At 39.2% G+C, this 13975-nt stretch overlaps 1 long non-coding RNA gene across 3 annotated transcripts in view; it reads right to left on the bottom strand.

The window, feature by feature from the left end:
• LOC131820508 (uncharacterized) overlaps positions 1-13975 on the bottom strand; it is a 163639-nt gene that overhangs the window by 25075 nt on the left and 124589 nt on the right. The gene's annotated exons all lie outside the window — the stretch shown is intronic.

Consider the following 13975-nt stretch of genomic DNA (forward strand, 5'->3'; position numbering starts at 1 on the left):
AAACACCTAAACCTGAAAGCCTAGTGGCTTTGTGTCCCTGAGACCCACAAGACAATAGCACACAGAAATGGCTGTTAGCAGGTTCCCAGAGCACCATGCCCAGACCCCAGGGCCTAGAAGACAGACGTGCCCATCTTCTAGTCTTTACCTGAAAGAGGTCTATTTGCATGTCTTAGAAACTGAGCCTGAAGGTCAGGCATCATCATTTAACATACATCCAGGGGCCAATTGCAATCCTCTCCAGAGATAGGGGAGGCCACTGGGCACCTCTGTCCTGCCCACTCTAGGTCACTGGTACCTCCCTAAAAGGAGGTTATGGACATGTCTCACCCTCTGGCTACTAAGGCTATCACTCCTAAGATGCACCTCTTGACCCCCTGGCCATGGTGGCCAAAAGGACTTGAGTGTGTGGGTCCCACAGGACCGTAGCAAACAAGAAACAATTCTCAACTACCTAACCCCCGCGCCAGGACTAGCTTCTAAAGAGCAAAGAAATTGATTGACAAAATAAAAACGCAATCTACAAAAAGGAAGAAAATATGTGCAAATCATATATTGGATAAGGGGCTAATAGTCAAACCATATAAAGAAGACTTAACACCTCAATAGCAAAAACAAACAATCCAATTAAAAAGATGGGCAGAAGAACTAAATAGACATTTTTTTCCAAAGATGTGCAAATAGCCAACAAAGCCATGACAAGGAGCTCAACATCACTCATCATCAGGGACATGCAAACCGAAACCACAGAGCATCGGCGCCTCAGACTTGTTAGAAAAGTTCTCATCACAAAGAAATAGCAAGTATTGTTGAGAATGTGGAGAAAAGGAAGCCCGGGTTCGCTGTCAGTGGAGATAGAAACTGATGCAGCTAGCAGGGAAGACATTAGAGAGGCTCCTTACAAAATTAAAATTACAACTACCATATGATCTGGCAATTCCACTTCTAGGTATTTACCCCAAGAAAAGGAAACCCAGAATCTCAAAGCGATATCTGCAGGGTCATCATCATTGCGGCGCTCTTCCCAATAGCCGCAATACGGAAACACCGTGAGTGTCTGTCAGGGAACGGATGAATGAAGGAGTTATGATATATATGCACCATGAGATACTATTCAGTCTTGAGGAAGAAGGAAATCCTGCTCTTTCAGTGACATGGATGGGCCTCGAGGGCATCATGAAGTGAAATAAGCAAGACAGACACAGACAAATATTGCTTGGAATCACTTATACGTGGATTTTTTTTTTTTAAAGATTTTATTTATTTATTTGACAGACAGAGCAATCACAAGTAGACAGCTGTAGGCGGGGTTGGGGGTGGGGGGGAGCAGGCTTCCTGCTGAGCGGAGAGCCCGATGTGGGGCTCGATCCCAGGACCCTGGGATCATGACCTGAGCCAAAGGCAGAGGCTTAACCCGCTGAGCCACCCAGGTGTGCCTTATATGTGGATTCTTTAAAAAAAAAAAAAAAAAAGGAAGGAAGGAAGGAAGGGAGAACTGCATAGAAATAGAGTAGAAAAGTGGCTGCCAGGGGCCAGGGCATGGCTAAAGCAGGGAGACTTTAGTAAAAGGATACAGACTTTCAGCTCTCGGATGAACAGTCTAAGGACCTAATGTAAATCATGGTGACTACAGTTGATTTAAATGGGAAAGAGGTAATTTTCAAAAGGGTAATCTTGGAGATTTTTCATTAAATAATAAAAGTATATGATTCCTCAAAAAAGACAAAATTCCTCATATTCGGCAGCACAAAATACACTACGTATGGATTTATTCTTCACAGAAAAAGAAGAAAGAGGAAGGAAGGAAGGAAGAAAGGATGATTCATTAACGGAAAGGATATTAATTGTGATAAATAATGCAGATAACTTTCAGAGAAATGGCATTTAAACTAGTAGACTCAACAATGCATAAAGACAATGGAAAAATATCACCAATGGACCGATGAAGAAAAAAATCGGTTATATATCTGGGTACGGTGTATATCTTAACTAAACATTTGGCTTTGCAGATGTATGCAGTTGTCAAAATGCATTCCTTATACAGTTTAATGTAATTCTTGCCCTCAAATTACACTGCAACAAAGTGGGTTCTAGAAATCCAACATGCTCACATTTCCAGGGACATCAGACAATGAGATGAAAAAGAATTCAACACATGAAGCACTGTTGCAGGATGAATTGTGTGCCCCCAAATTCATATGTTGAAGTCCTAACCCCAGCACCCCAGAATGCAGCTCTATTTAAATATGAGGACTTCCAAGGGCAACTGTGCTAAAATAAAGTACCTTAGAATGAGCCCCCGTCCAATAATGACTGAGGTCACACAGAGGAAAGGTCATGTGAGCACAGAGAAGATGACATGCAAGCCAAGGACGGAGGCCTCCTGAGAAACCAAACCAGATGACACATTGATCTTGGCCTTCTGACCTCCGAAACTCTGAGCCAATGAGTTTCTGCTGTTTAAGCCACCAAGTCTGTGAAATTTCAGGCAGCCCTAGGAAACTAATACAACTACGTTGTTATTAAATAAAAAATCCTAAGTACATTTCAATAGAGACATAAAAATCACAAGATGAAGTTCCAATTCTTTACGTAACTTTAGAAAGACCATTATTATCAAAATAGGTATAGAAGGATACTACCAAAAGTGACTACGGTATCTTTCTAGAAAAACCACGATCATGACACATAGAGAGGCTTTCCTTTTAAAATCCAGGAACTTAGGGGTGCCTGGGTGGCTCAGTGGGTTAAAGCCTCTGCCTTCAGCTCAGGTCATGATCCTGGGGTCCCCTGGGATCGAGCCCTGCATTGGGATCTCTGCTCAGCAGGGAGCCTGCTTACCCCCCAACACGCCTCTCTGCCTGCTTGTGATCTCTATCAAATAAATAAGTAAAATCTTTAAAAAAAAAAATCCAGGAACTTATGAAGATTCTTACTATTACTACTTTTACTCAGTACTCTACTGTAGTTTCTAAACAGAAAAATAAAAAAATCATAAATATTGGAAATGAAAAAGGAAGACTCATTATTTGCATATGTTATAATTGCATATATGGGAAATCTTAACATATCTACAAACTTTTAGAACAAAAAACTCAGGTCAGCAAGTTTGATGACAGGAACATTGTAAAAAATCAATTGCGTTTCTGTAAAATAGCAACAACAACAAAAATAAATCTTTAAAAATTCAACTTTACAATAACAAATACAACTGTAATTTATCTAGGAAAACCTCTAGCAAAGATGTGCAGTATCTATGTGGAATTTTAAATACAACAAGAAGTATATTAATGAAGATTCAATATTGGAAAGGTGTCAATCCCTCCCAGAATTGATCTCTAGAGCCAAAACAATTCTTTTCAGATGAAAACAAGTAATTTGTATTATTTTTTGCTGTTTCGGAGAAACTTGACAAATTGATTCTAAAATGTATGAGGGACACCTGGGTGGCTCTGTCAGTTGGCGGGAATGCAAGCTGGTGCAGCCACATTGGAAAAGTGTGGAGAATCCTCAAAAAATTAAAAATAGAGCTGCCCTATGACCCTGCAATTGCACTCCTGGGTATTTACCCCAAAGATACAGATGTAGTGAAAAGAAGGGCCATCTGTACCCCAATGTTCATAGCAGCAATGGCCACGGTCGCCAAACTGTGGAAAGAACCAAGATGCCCTTCAACGGACGAATGGATAAGGAAGATGTGGTCCATATACACTATGGAGTATGATGCCTCCATCAGAAAGGATGAATACCCAACTTTTGTAGCAACATGGATGGGACTGGAGGAGATTATGCTGAGTGAAATAAGTCAAGCAGAGAGAGTCAATTATCATATGGTCTCACTTACTTGTGGAGCATAAGGAATAATAACATGGAGGGCATTAGGAGAAGGAAGGGGAAAATGAATGGGGGGAAATCAGAGGGCGAGACAAACCATGAAAGACTATGGACCCTGGGAAAGAAAATGAGGGTTTCAGAGGGGAGGGGGTGGGAGGTTGGGTGAGCCTGGTGGTGGGTATTAAGGAGGGCGTGCACTGCATGGAGCACTGGGTGTTACACGCAAACAATGAACACCACAAAAACTAATGATGCACTATATGGTGATAACATAATATGATAATAACATTTTTTTAAAAATTTTAAAAAGCATCTGCCCTCGGCTCAGGTCATGATCTCCGGGTCCTGGGATGGAGTCCTGCGTTGGCGCTGAGACCCGCACCTCCCACTGAGCAGGGAGACTGCTTCTCCCTTTCCCTCTGCTTCTTCTCCTGTTTCTACTCTCTCTCCATGTCAAATAAACAAACAAAATCTTTAAAAATAATAATATAATAGGGGCACCTGGGTGGCTCAGTGGGTTAAGCCTCTGCCTTCAGCCAAGGTCATGATCCCAGGGTCCTGGGATCGAGCCCTCTCTCTCTGCCTGCCTCTCTGCCTGCTTGTGATCTCTGTCTGTCAAATAAATAAAGAAAATCTTTAAAATAATAATAATAATAATAATAATAATAATAATATAAATAATAATAAAATTATATTCAAATTGCAATGTCCAAAAATCGCCAAAATTCTTAAGGAAGAGTAACATTGGAAGGAGGGGCAGTATACCTAAGAGTCACATTATAAAACTGTAATAAATAAGAGAGTGACTCCCGAACATAGGATGACAAGCAGGACCCAAAAATGCTCAGAAGTGAAGCCCTATATTTTTCAAAACTTGCTAGAGGTAGATTTATCATTGCAAATCAGTGGGTAAGAAAGAACACCTCTTTCAATAATCTGCTCTGGGACAGCCGGTCATCCATGTGGAAAGGAAGCAAAATGAAGTTAGATCCCTATTTTCAAACCATACACAAAACTAAATTCTAGGTACATTAAAGATATATATGTGCAAAGTATTACTGTAGAATTTTTGGAAAATAATATGCATGAGTATCTTAAGTTTTCAAAATGGGAAAGGATTTTTTTATATCAGGCAAGAATGCATGAAACATTATGAAAGATTGAGTAATTTCTGTGCAACAAAATTCAAAATGAACAAGATAGAAAAGAAATCACGAAGTGGAAGAATATGTTTACAATGTATGAAACCAAAAAAGAATAAGTATCAATATATTTAAGGAATTCCTTTAAATTAATGAGAAAAAGAAAAAACATAATAAAAATATACCCCCAAAATGAATAACCATTTTACAGGAAAGCCAAATGATTATCAAGCCTATGGTAGGTTTCTTAGTCATCACAAAAATGCTAATTATAACAATAATGAAATACCGTTTTATGATTTTTAGGTTTGTCAATATTCAAATTTTGACAAGATTTTTAAAATATAAAGGTTTGGTAATACCAAGTGGCGACAAACATTGGAAGCAATCAGAACTCCCACAAACTACCGGTAGGACTATAAGTTAGTATAACCTTTTTGGCAAAAAATCTGAATATGGAATTCCACGCCCATTTACAAGTCACTGAAACCATGTTGATAAGAGCAACACAAATGTATGAATCCTTGCCACAGCAAGTGAGGCACAGAGGGGTTAAGTGACATTCCTAGGGTCACTCAACTAGTAAGCGGTAAAATCATGATTCAAATCGTGGAGTCTGAGTTCCGAGTCTCTACTCCACTGATGTGTAACGTACCTATCTGTAAGACACTCAGCAGCCATTAAAAAGAATTAGCCAGCTCTGTGTCTAATAATATTAAATGACCTCTAATATATACTGTTACACAAAGAATCAGTGCTTAGGAATGTAAAAAGTGGAACAGGATCTCCAGATAATCTATGAGAACTAGTGAGTCTGAAAGATTTGTCAGCTACAAGGTCAATATGTAAAAATCATTTTTATTTCTAGACACCAGCAACAACTATGAAATTAAGTTTTAAAAAGGTATCATTTTATGTGCACACACAAAATAAAATACATAAGACTAAATCTAAAAGTACTCAATTACTGAAGGAAATGAATAAATCATAAATAAATGTGTGTGAATATATATATATATATAAATATTAACCATGCAATAAAGGATTGATAAATTAGAGTATAGCAAAATTTAAAAATTCTATTCATCAAACATGATTAAGATTAAAGATGATTAAAGATTTGTACTGATTAAAACAGTACAAATCAGACCGTGGAATAAGAGAAGACGTTTGCAACACATGTAACCAACAGACAACCTGGGTACAGAATATATAAATCATTGCTTCAAATCAATACAAAAAGATATATAACTCAATCATAAAATAGAAAAAATGTTATTATTTCACCAAAAAGATATACAAAGGAACATATGAAAATGTGCTCACTCTCATTAGTCATCTGGGGAATTTGAAGTAAAACTTGCGTGAGGCACCACTACACATTCATGACAATGGCTAAAATCAAGACAAGATTTACAACTAAGCTTTGGTGAGTGTGTGAGCTACTAGGAACTCTCGTGCTGTGCTGGGGGTACGTCGATTGCTACATTCACTTTGCAAAATGGCACTTACTGAAGTTAATTTAGGACCCAACGTTTCCACTTCTAGTAGGTATCCAACAGCACTGCATCTCTGCATGCACCAAAGGACATTGCCCAAGTATCTACAAGTAGTTTTAGTCATAATTTTCTCAGGCTAAAAAACAAATCCGTCAATGCTGAAATGAACAAATAACTTGTCCATATAATGAAATCCCATACAGTAATGCAGTAAAAGGAACCGTAGCTACACACTTACAAGCATAACCTCAAAAAGATAATTTTGAGCTCAAGCAGCCAGACCACAAAAGGATAGACACTGCATGATTCCAGTTGTACTAACTTAATAAACAGGCAAAAACAATTTTCTGTGATATCTGAAGTCATAAATGGAGAGAGATGTACACCCTGTTATTTCAGGGGTATGGGGGGTTGTGGTTTGGGGTTTGGGCCAAGTTCTATTTCTGGACTGGGGGCATGGCTACATCGGTCAGCTTTGCTAACTCTTTGAGTTGTACATGTATGTTGTACACTTTTATAAGTGCGTAACACGTCTATGAAGAAAGATTTTTTTGAAAATTCAAAAAAGCATGTGCATTTCAAATTATCTGCCTGCATGTACATAGTTTATCTAGATGCCTTACTTAACGGATAATGATTATATCTGAGAATAGTGCAGAAGAAGGACAAGGCTTTCCAGTGTATTTGAAAATCTTCCCCACATTTACTAATCCACACTTTCCAGGACAAGATAAAAAACCTAAAACATGAAAAAAAAAAAAAAAAAAAAACCCCACAACCCTAAAACATGGTTCCCCATGCTTTCCAACCACCTTGGAGCTCTCCGGTATTTTACACACATCCCCTCTCTCCAGGAAGAACCAGAATGGTGCCTGTTGCTTGTGTTGGAGAAACAGAATCAACTAAACGTAAATGAAATTTAATAGAATTAAAGAATTAAAGCAGAATGTCTTCTGACTCAGAAAACCTCCCACAAAGTAGAAGAGAAAGAACCCAGTTTTATTACTAAGCATTAAACCAGGATGTGATGTGAATTACACACCACCCTGTAGATGGCAAAGAAAGCAAGAAATCCCCCCTTTTTATACTTCCAAGTGGATACAGTCCATTACACACATGTTCTCAAAATAAACAATCACTAGCCCTCAAGTAAGAGGACTTGACAAGACCATATGCCACACAGAGTTCATCTACCCATACAGTTGGGGTGACCATCTGTGTTAGTTAATTGGCTCTATCCAGAGGAAAAATAAACCACTAATATGTTTGTGAATGGGGCTAGCTTTGCATCTTGGAGAGAGGGACCCACTGAAGTCAGGCTTCCCACGGACACTGCAGCAAGGGGCACCTGCTTCCTTCATAATTTCATTCTAACAATACAGCTCCTAGGTCCTTGAGAAAGATAATCCTGGGTTGTAAAGCTGGCCAGACTCTTATTTAACTTTTCAAAATACTTATAAACATTCTAAAGAGCCCTAGAAGGAACTTGAAAGTTTTTGAAAGCACGTGCTTTATGAAAAGGGGAGGGGAAAGTCGCTTCTCTTACTCTCCGCCCAGAGACTAGATCTCTTATTTTAATATGTATTTGCCCTTACACTTGCCTCCTCAAAACCTAATGAATGAAGAGAGAAGCCATCATCGGGAATATATTTGAAACGTTTTGAATTTTTGTGCCTCATCAGAGATTCACTGTGGAGTCACGTAGTTCTATGTACACATCTATATGCACAAATATGGAAATTATGCATTTTTTTTAAAGAGACAACTAAAAGAGAAATGTTAATGTGGTTCAGAGACATAGAGGGTTAAAAAAAAATTGCATTTAATTGTTTCCGGTGTGCTATCTATAAATATTTTTCCCATTCACACGGCAATACTGAACGAGGCTTAATTCCTCGTGGCAATTTGGAAGCAAATTAATACTTGTTAATTCGACAAAGCCCTGTAATGAGCTACAAGGTTGGAGGGAGATGCAGGTTCTGATTTGTGGCAGCAAGAGTACCTCCAATTTCGTCATCACTGTATTTAAATACCATTTTAATATTTTGAAACTCAGCATCTCCATTTTAAAAATACAGTAAGTCTAATTGCTAGCCTCATCAGGGTCTTACCTGGTTGATTAAACCTTACTGAAAGGTCTAGTGGGGGATTTTCAAGCTGCTCGGTTGTCTAATAAGCTTGTATTAAGTGATTCCCCTCACTCGCAATACAAGCAATTCAGACACGTAAGGGACCTAGTTAGGGGAGAGTATTAAAAAGTGTCTGGTGTGATTCTTAATTAAAAGAAAAAAAATCTGTGATACAGTGAAAATAGAAATAATTTGTTTAAAAGACTGCTACTCTTACTTCACTCCAAAAACCAATGATGTATGCATGAAATTTGAATATTTTTATGCCTAGGCATTTTATTAATTTTCAAATAAATATAAATTACTCTGTGAAATATAGCTCTTTACTTAATCAGGGGGAACCTAAACCCTGACAAAATTGAGTGAAGGAAGGAAGACTGTGAAACTTTTTCTTTCTTCATCTACGATGGCATTGGAACAATTAAAAAAAAAAAATGAAGAACACCATACAATGTAGCTATCCATAGCAATATATTCCAAAATCTTAAAACCCTTTAATAGGAAATTCTTTCTTATAGAATCAAATTATATTATGCCAAATTAAATACATTTAAATTAGGGTGCCTGGGTGGCTCAGTGGGTTAAGGGTCTGCCTTCGGCTCGGGTCATGATCTCAGGGTCCTGGGATCGAGCCCTGCATTGGGCTCGCTGCTCAGTGGGGAGCCTGCTTCCCCACTCTCTCTGCTGCCTGTGATCTCTCTCTCTCTCTGTCAAATAAATAAATGCAATCTTTTTAAAAATAAATAAATAAATTTAAATTGATTCGTGATTTCTCACATGGATTATCCCAATATACCCCTCACTCCGTGCCCATCTAAATCCTACACATCCTAACAAAGTCAGATTAAATCTCATTTCTTTCTAAATAGGTTGTTTCATGTGTCCCAAACCCACTGACTGTATGCCCTGAAGTGACACTCAATGATGAGCCCGAACCTCAGTTCAGTAATCGTGGCTTCATACCATTCTATTACTGTCTTACTTTCCAGAATAGATTATAAATTCCTGGAAGCCTTTCCTTGATCATCTATTCACAGGTAAACTATTTCCAATTGATTTATTCCTTTCAACATCACTATGACATTCTTATGAAACCTCTGAAATCCTCTGCATTCCTCTTACGTTTGACTCTAATACCATTCTCAGAAATGCTTCTCTCTCTACTGACTGTAATTTCACACATTTCCAGAATAGGAGCAGACATGAGCGTCCAATTAAGCTTCTGAATTCCATCCCATCTTCGCTTGCACAGGTATTTAGCCGTTTCTCCCGTATCAGTTTTCTCGGGGTTTATCCATTTGCCTGCTTGCTTGTGTGCCTGATGCACTTGTTTTGCCTTCCCAAGAGTATCTGCTCTTGGTAAGTCTCACTTAATCCCTTCGTGGTTCCAGTTCCAATTATCTGGGGTCCTTTTGTAATCATTCTATTCACTAAAATTCATCTCTCACAGAGTAGCCAAGGGCAGAGTTCCAACTGGTCAACCCAATAAAACACAAAGGACCAGGATCAGAGTAAAGGCATATTTAATTCTAAAGGAATTCAAGGGAAATATTAGCAAAGATCTATAACCTGCCATTGTGGAAGGTGATTATTGCAGGGTGCTGAAATTGCCCTGCGAATTATCAACCACACCTGAGCCCTGCCCCCTCTGACTGGCAAAATGAGGGCTCAGGCATGGACACATTGCCGCCCGCATCTCTGCAAACAGTAGGATCTGGCCAAGCTCAAGATCTCTGTTCCCCTGACCCTGTTAACTTACAGGAACTGAGTATGGTCTGGATTCCCTAAGCTTCTCTCTGAATACCATCGTCCCCTCCACTCCTCACTACAAGCTTCCCCTGAAAATCAGGTTTCCCTCCGGGTCTCTTTAGGAAGGTCTTACGTGAGTCTTATTTTGGGAATGTGATGCTGCAAATGGGGAGATAAAGATCTTTTTGACCATCATTAGGGGATCCAGTGTTGCACCCAAGACCACCACCGCCACCACCATTAGCACCATCTGTGCCCAACCACCTGCTATTTGAAGGGTTAAGTAGCCACAGGGGAGAGCTGGCGCAGAGGCATCGGAAAGGCTTTGCTGTCATCTCTCTTCCGTGTCCTCCTATACAAATTTTACTTTGAAAAATGAAAGATAATTTATCCCCGTCTTTAAACTTCCCTGCCACCAAACACCTATCAGACCTGGAGCAGTTCACATAAGATTTAGCCAATCTGTCGGTTTTAATTCTTCTTGCCAGTCTCTTCCTCGTTTTTATCCATTTCACTTTATATTTTTATCGATTTTTTTTTATCATTCAGTTTTGGTTTTTGTATTTGCTCCACGGCACGTGGCCCACGAGTTTGTTAAACTTCTTCGTCAAATACCCAATACTGGGCTTCTTGATGGGCTAAAATTACTTTGACCAGAATGACAGTAAGGGTGGGCTAGCATTCCATTTATTCAATGTCGGTTATATGGCCAGTCGTCAAAGCCACAGGGGCCACCGGGAATCACCCCATCTACAAAGGACGTTCCAGCCCGGCACTCCTCTCTGACCCACAGACAAGTCATTCCAGGTACACAGCTCAATGGCAAACACACACTGCGGGCGGGGTGATGACGCAAAACCATCTGCCAAAACAAACTGAGAGGATCTCAGGGAATGTCCTAGAAAAGGTGGTATTTCAATTGAGCCTCAATCAATGAGAGCAGAACAGGACAGGTTAGGTATTTCAGGAATAGAGGAATGGGTAAACAGAAGTTGAGTAGTGGTAAGCACCCGTTTTGTATGACTGACGAATGCGCCTCAAAATTCTGATGCTTTTGCCGAACTGATTTATTTCTTTAAATATTTTAATTTTTTTGTTTATTTGAGAGAGAGCACAAGCAGGAGCAGGGTGGGAGAGGGGCAGAGGGAAAGGGAGAAGCAGGCTCCTACAGCAGGGAGCCCGATGTGGGGCTCCATCCCAGGACCCTGAGATCATGACCTGAGCCGAAGGCAGGTGCTTAATCGACTGAGCCACCCAGGCGGCCCTGAACTGTTTTTATCTACCATTGTATTTCAGCAAAAGAATACCTCCCCCAAAAGAAATGGTTAAACTAGGAGGGTTCTCCTGCTGATTTAGTACATCCTAAGTCAATAAAATTACTGTCTGGAGGCTGGCTGGTCTGGGATGGCCTCATCCACATTCTGGAGGCAGCGAGTGTGCCTCCGTTCTCACATGGTCTCCACCCTCCAGCCGGCCCCGACAGCCGGGCCTGCTGACCACGGGACACATGAGAGCAGCTCGGCAGAGATCACATAGGTTCAAATCGGAACTGCACACCTGATCTTCCTAAAGTAGCTATCCTACAGCGTTACAATAAATTCCCTTTTTTCCTCTTAAAAAATTTATCAGTTATGAGACAGATAAGTAAATTGGTAAAACAAACAAACAAACTTTAAGAAACCTGTGTTAACTCTGGAAACATTCTCTGCTTAGCATTTAGTTTATAGTATTATCAGTGAACACATCCAAAATCATTTTAAAGATAAATTATGTTTTGTCTAAAACCCGGTACCTCCTCGAATCACTTGTCCTACAAAGTGAACCAAGGCCCCATGCTTGTTTCTTTCTCCTTGTAAGAGACAACTCGCCTGAATTTGATTTGTATGTCGATGAAACATTCAACATGCTAATTTACTGGTTAATATTCCCCTTTGGCACGTACCAGCAAAGGATAATTGGCAGTAATGTGATTTCAACTTACTTGAATTTGTAGCTGTTAATTGAACCTTCACTTTTAGTAACTCTGCATCACAGCGTAGAAAGAAACCGCATTCACGTAAGATGCTCCCAAAACTCCCTCTGTACAGAGAACATCAGGACAGGAAACTTTCTGTGTCCTCCCCCCCATCTGGAATCCAGGGAATCAACTCTAAATAACCTCTAGCATTATCTTCTAATCTCATGATTTGATGATTATGGAATGGGCTACTTATCTATTTATCTCTCAAAGAAAGGCGAGCATAGCTCGGGCGAGGAGGAGTCATTAATCCAAGGAGGGGACTTTGAACTAATTTCAGTGAGGGATGAAGATAGTCAAGAGGTGATTTTAAATTGTAATGATGAAGAAAGCAATCAGCTGATGCAGATTTTAGAAGTTGTACCAGGAACAATAATGAGAAAAGAGGATACTTAATCACATTCACAAAAGAATTATAGGAATACATAATTAAAGCAATGATAATGAGTAATAAAACTCTTGGCGAGACATCTTTCAAATATCACTAAAAGTAGAGTAAGAAGCAAAAAAAGACATTGTCTTTTGTGTTAGTGACAGAGATTCTGCATGAGGTTCAAGCAGGCAATTATTAAAGTGAGAAAATCTTAGGGCTCCATGTCAACAGCCGTTGGGTATGTGGGAAGGGGTTGAACAAATTTGTAGGGTGTGCACTGTACGAGACAAAAAGAAAAACAAACCCAAGGAGATAATTGAGTACTTTATTTTTTAAAAAATTTATTTATTTATGAGAGAGAGAGAAAGAGAGAGAGAGAGAGCGCGTGCAAGCAGGAGAGGCAGAGGGAGAGAGACAGAGACTCTCACGCAGATTGACATCGGGATCCCACCACCCTGAGATCATGATCCGAGTAGAAACCAGGAGTCGGATCCTCAACTGACGGTGTCATTCCGGTGCCCCAATTTAGTATCTTAATATATTCTAATAATAGAGGAGAAGCGACAGGATTTTATACATGAAACAGGAAAAATTACAGGAAGATCAACCGTCTTTCAAAACTACAAATGTTAGCACAGAGAAACAACACAAAAAATCTCATGAATTAGAAGGGTTAGGGGAGCTCGTAAGTGGGTAAAGATCATTCCATTCAAAAAGAAATGAGGACAAATTAATAACAAGGTTTATAAACATCGAGAGAGCAAGTGTAATGGAGTAATATATATAATAAATAGCAAAATGCAGGGTAGTTAGAATTATAAATACAGCACTGTAAGACAGAGCACATTATCTCACACACACACACACACACACATGTATTTATATATGTATAGATCAGTAAGCAAATTTATTCCATCATTCCTGATGACCTATATATGTGTGTGGGGGGGTGAATTTTGAATACTTTTTAAAATCAGTTTTAATATCTTGTTGGTTCTCTCATTAATCAATATGTCAAATATTTTTGTTTTCTCTTTACATTTGTGTGATAACAATACATCTCTAAACTATCTTAACTTATCCTTTAAATATCTATAATACATATATAAATGTACAAAGTAACAACATGCAAGAGAAACGCCATTCTCGTATGTATGACTACAGATGCACGCATGTAGGAAATATGTGAAGTACGTGATAGGTACATACAATCAATATTGCACATCTAAATG

The sequence above is a fragment of the Mustela lutreola genome, chromosome 18 (assembly GCF_030435805.1).
Source record: "Mustela lutreola isolate mMusLut2 chromosome 18, mMusLut2.pri, whole genome shotgun sequence".
Classification (NCBI taxonomy): Eukaryota; Metazoa; Chordata; class Mammalia; order Carnivora; family Mustelidae; genus Mustela; species Mustela lutreola.